This window comes from Symphodus melops (assembly GCF_947650265.1).
Source record: "Symphodus melops genome assembly, contig: scaffold_548, whole genome shotgun sequence".
NCBI lineage: Eukaryota > Metazoa > Chordata > Actinopteri > Labriformes > Labridae > Symphodus > Symphodus melops.
This window is the reverse complement of record NW_027636527.1, coordinates 1-5649: the sequence shown is the minus strand read 5'-3', so window position 1 is coordinate 5649 and position 5649 is coordinate 1. Positions and strand designations below refer to the sequence as shown.

The window sequence follows — 5649 nt, the reverse complement described above, 5'->3', positions numbered from 1 at the left end:
ACACACACGCACACACACACACACACACACACACACACACACACACACACACACACACACACACACACACAACACACACACACACACACACACACACACACACACACACACACACACACACACACACACACACACACACACACAGTAGTGGAGAGGTGTCAGAATCGGGCGCTGCACGTGGAGCGCGCTACAGCGACTGCAGGTTTGGTGCCTGTCTCAAGGGCACGTCGGCAGGACCCAACTGGAGGTCCTGTCGGTCCGCAGCAGGACTTATGATCGGGTTTACGATACACTCTGTGGTCCTGGACTCAAAGTGCTGCCAAACATTCAGCTGCATCCACACGCCAGAGCAAAACTACTCCACATGACCCGTGAAAGACTCGAACCGGTCTCGTCTTTACGACGTCCGAAACTCTACGTCCTGATTCCACTTTCACCTTTTAAAGGATGGAAAGTCGTTGCCGTGGTGATGAAGGCTGCGAGAAAGGAAAATGAAGTGAACTTTTTTAAATCTTAATTTGAAAGGGCTGCTGCTCCCCTCTTCCTGCTCACCTTGCTTCCTCTCTCTGAGAATGATGAATCATTTTCTCCTGATTACAGCTCAACTAATCCAACCCACCCAAAAAAAAACCTGTCGGAGCCTGTTGCTATGCAGGAGTGCCTCAGTCTCACTCGACAGCCTCTTTTTAACAAACACACAACAGGAGGCGGTTACAAGGAGGCGAGGAGCAGAAATGTGTCCCCTGTTATTACAGCAGGACGAGGAGGCGATAAGTACAGCTCTGTCTCTGCCTTTCTTTTCTGCTCCAGGAGTCACTTCAGGCTCTGACAGACGCAACCAAGGACGAGGTTATCTGAGGCAGCGATGGCACACGCTCACGAGGACAGACGTGAAAATCACGCCAGGAATTGAGTTTGCATCCTGGCGACAGGCTCCGATACACGGCAGCCTTTTAAACGCGTCACGGTGACTCTGATTCAAATGCAAACACACCGAGCGTCCTGCAAAAAGACAAATCCGGTTATCTGAACCTTGAAGACGGAGCAACTCCTGCTGAGCATCTTAAAACCTGCAAACAGGAGGAGGAGGAGGAGGAGGAGGAGGAGGAGGAGGAGGAGGAGGAGGAGGAGGAGGAGGAGACTGAGCAGCAGGGAAAGAGGAAAAAGTCATGAAGACGGATGGAGGGAGAAGGAGGCGTACCTCTTGGAGCGCCGCAGCATGCTTCTCTCGGGGAGTGAGAAATTAGAGAGCACCGTCCAGAAGGAGTCAGACATGCTAACGGCGGCGCATCGCTCTGACAGGACGAGGGCTTCCAACAGACGCTGCCTCCACCTGTCACACCGGCGACAGTGTGAGGGTCGGGATGTTGCTGCGTCTCTCTCTCTCTCTCTCTCTGCTCAGCAGTGACCCCTCCCCTTTTCATCCCTCTGTTTCTGATCCCCCTCTCTCTCTCTCTCTCTCTCTCTCTTGTTAAGGAGAGGCGATCACGTCACATGATATTTTACTGCAGATGTTTGATGCTCACCTGTTGAAAACCCTGCAGGGATAACAGCTGCCTCTCAGTGAAAGAAGAGCACGAGGAGCTTTTTGTTAAACTGTGGAGCGATGCTTTCATGATGGTTGTGTTAAACTTCTTTGAATCTAAGTGTCCAGAAAAAGACCATCTGTCCTCTTTAGAAAGTAAGAGGTTCACGTCTAACTCGTGGTGGGTAAAGAAAGAAGGAGGAAGAGGAACGAGCCCGTACGTATCGAGGAAGAAGAAACACTAACACACACAGTTTTTTTACACGATGACAAAAAGCGAAGCGTGCGTCTGCACACAAACACGCCGCGAGCGCCTCGATCTGCCCGCTAGATGAAGGTCACCGACAGACACACCAGGTCACGACTCTCGTCAGCCATGTTAATGAAAAAGACAGCACACACACCCAAAACAAACAGGTGTGTTAGGAGGCCACACACACACACACACACACTCGTCTCTTACCTCCACAGAAAGGGGTTTCCTCGCTGGTGAACAGGGGCCGACAGAGGGCCGTCGGAGGAGCAGAGGGAAGGGGAGGAGGAGGAGGAGGTGAAGGGGGAGAGGGTGACGACGGGGGGCTGAACGACGGAGGGATGAAAAGAAGTGGGGGACAGCAGGTGCTGGAGGAGGCTGCTGTTGCCGTGGAAACGCAGCTGAGCCGGCGACCAGATTCTGCCAACAGAGAGAGGAGGGGAGGAGAGGAGAGGAAGAAAGGAGGAGGAGGAGGAGGGAGGAGAGAGGGATGTGTGATGAGGAATGTTTAACCTCACACGTGTGTGTGTGTGTGTGTGTGTGTGTGTGTGTGTATGTGTGTGTGTGAGTGTGTGTGTGTGTGTGTGTGTGCGCACATGCTGCTGCTGATGAAAGTTGAAATGAAAATATTTGCATTCGGTTTTCGCTGATTTGCGGAGCTGATCGAACGGTTTCTAAACATTTCATGGACGTGAGGATGAATCGATTTACCCAGAATGCAACCTGCACCGTAACAGCTGTGATCCTAACACCAAGACCAACTGATGGCCTACACCGAGACAAGACCGAGACCAGGACCAAGGCAGGGGACATGAATCCTGGACCTGCTGCAGCTGCATGGACACACTCAGGACATGTTTCCAATATAAAGACACATGAAGCTGAAGTTGCTCCTTTTGTCTCTGCAGAGTTCAGCCGGTTCAGTTGGCACGGATCAAAAGGGCATGAGGACCTTATGGTGGTGGTCTGCCCCACCCCCCCCTGCTGGGTGAGAGACCACCTGCTGGGAAGTCAAGAGCGGCACACTTTTCTGTGCGTGCAGTGTTTCCCTGTGAGAGCCATCTGTGGTGTCCAGATTGATCCTAATGACAGAAACAGGAGCTGCTGCACACAAAGGTCCGGTTTGTAAAGTTGGATTTGAGAGGTCAGAACGAGGACTCTCAGCGTCACATGAAGGTTTTATCATGTTCAGACAGGACAGGTGACTTAAACATCAGGGAGGCTCAGAAAGGAGCTCCAGACTTTAAATCTAAACCACCACCGATTGGCTGTTTAAGACAGAAAACTCCTCTTCCTAAAAATAACCTGCTGGAGTTTGATTTGTTTCCCCGGTAACGAGTGACACGCCCCCCCCCGCACTCACAGACGTCCTGTCCTGGTCTCAGTTAGTTTGGACTCTATGAGCCACAGGTTGGATTTGAACCTGGGCCGTCCGCTGTGTGGGCTCCAGCCGCTGGACACAACTTTTTACATGATGAATCAAAAGTTATAAATTCATGATTTCGTCTCTAATGACTCTCAAAGCTGAAGGAAATATCATGTAATCATACTGTGACCTCTGTCCCTGTTTTTATCTCTCTCTCTCCCCATCTCTCTCTCTCCCCCTCCTTCTCTCGTCCTCTCTCTCTCTCTCCCCCTCCTTCTCTCGTCCTCTCTCTCTCTCTCTCCCCCTCCTTCTCTCGTCCTCTCTCTCTCCCCTCCTTCTCTCATCCTATCTCTCCCCCTCCTTCTCTCGTCCTATCTCTCTCTCTCCCCCTCCTTCTCTCGCCCTATCTCTCTCTCCCCCTCCTTCCTTCTCTCGTCCTATCTCTCTCTCTCCCCCTCCTTCTCTCGCCCTATCTCTCTCTCTCCCCCTCCTTCTCTCGCCCTATCTCTCTCTCCCCCCCTCCTTCTCTCGCCCTATCTCTCTCCCCCCCCCATCTCTCTCTCCCCCCCTCCTTCTCTCGCCCTATCTCTCTCTCCCCCCCTCCTTCTCTCGCCCTATCTCTCTCTCTCCCCCTCCTTCTCTCGTCCTATCTCTCTCTCTTCTCATGTTTCTGTCTGCTATAGAAGATTCTCTTCTCCCCGAGTGACTCAGTATGCACACTATGTACGTATGAACCTTTTGACCAGTGTGTGTGTGTGTGTGTGTGTGTGTGTGTGTGTGTGTGTGTGTGTGTGTGTGTCTGCTCACTCTTATGTTTATGACGGAGTTAAAGGAACAACGTGAGTAACATTGTTGTCTGTGTTTTTGCGATGTCTTCCACTTCCTGTTTGTCAGAGACCAGAGAGGACGGACACACTGACCGCTGGTCCACGGAGACCACGCCCCCCCCCCCACAGTCCAAACAACGTTTACACTTCCTGTTTACTACCGCCACAAACAAATAAACATCGTCTGATTCCTCCCTCACACACACACACACACACACTCTTACTGGAGGCGGAGTTGGGGGGCTCCCGCTCGCTCCTTCCTCCTCTTCATCTTCTGTCCCGGGACCGAAGGCTCCGCCGCGCTCCTTAATAATCCAGCGTCCTGCAATCGTGTCGTCCATCGGACCGCCGCACGCATTCTGAACCGAGCGCCTCAGAGCTCAGTCCTCCATGACACACTTCTTAAATATAAAGGTGTGACTGAAGAGAGAGAGTGTGTGTGTGTGTGTGTGTGTGTGTGTGTGTAAAGTCAGCACCTGCTCTTATCTCCACACACACTGACACAGTTATGCGAGGTATCTGGGGTAGAGTGTTCCTCCAGAAACAAGCACGGACACGCTGCCTCTCACACACACACACACACACACACACTGGTTTGTGTCAGCTCACACCACAAACGCTTCCAAAGTTGCCGTTTCCTGAAGTCAGAAACGTCACATTCAGTCGGTGTGTAAAGGTCGGAGTAGATCCGACGCTCCCCGGGAACACGCTGCTTTCCCAGGGTTCAATCCGAGCCGTTAATCCCCGTCAGTTCCAGGAAGCCTCAGTGAGTCTGTCCGCTGACAGAGGAGAGGACTGACTGAGTCCTCGACAGACCCGGGGGGGGGGGGGGGGGGGGGGGGGGACAAGGAGGGGGGAGAGGGGGGGGGGTATGAGACGTCCTTCTGACTGATTCATTCAGTTTCACTTTTTAGAATACAACGCTGACTTCTCCCTGTAGGAGAGTTAGGAACATCCAACACTGAAATCACTCCAACTTCAACTCTGACTGTTTGTGCAATGAAGCCTGAGACGTGCAGCCACATGACACACACTGTTGTGCGCTGGGCGCAACAATAGAAACATTTGGTTATCAGTGTCTGCTTGTTGTCAATAAAGGTCAATCTAATCTCCGTTTGACTTTTCTTTCACCCGTGCTCTGAGCTCATCTGTCTGTCCATGCTTTTATTGTGAAAGTCTAGTTCCTTCCTTCCTTCCAGGGTTTTTTTTTTATATTCATGAAATGATTTGTTGCTTTATTCAAAATGTTTCTTCTCTCTGAAACTGTTGAAGCTTCAGAGCGACATTTTAAACCTTACAAGGTAAACTCTCTGACACACACACGGTGACACACACTGAGTACAGATTATATTATCAGTGTGTATGTGTGTGTGAGCTGCAGCTGTCCTGTGAGTGTGTCAGTGTGTGTGTGTGTGTGTGTGTGTGTGTGTTTCTAAAAAGCCCAGGGACATCGCTGACCCTAATGGGCTAAATGCAGCTCACATGCCAGATTGTTAATTCACAAACAATGGACGGGATCACAGATGGATCAGAGCGGGGTAGAGTTACACACACACACGCACACACACACACACACACACACACACGCACACGCACACGCACACACACACTCACACTCACACACGTAAACAGAGCTGATATGGGGCGAACACTACAGTGATGTAAGAGCTACAGGACA

General features: G+C 51.4%; 1 long non-coding RNA gene across 1 annotated transcript; it reads right to left on the bottom strand.

Annotated features, from left to right (window-relative positions):
• Positions 1–1705: 1705 nt before the first annotated feature.
• On the bottom strand, positions 1706–4774 carry LOC306819394. Its single transcript, XR_013778519.1, has 3 exons — positions 4196–4774; positions 1797–2198; positions 1706–1766 (listed from the first exon to the last, which is right to left on the bottom strand). It is a non-coding gene; the product is annotated as an uncharacterized lncRNA (long non-coding RNA).
• Between the last annotated feature and the right edge of the window lie 875 nt (positions 4775–5649).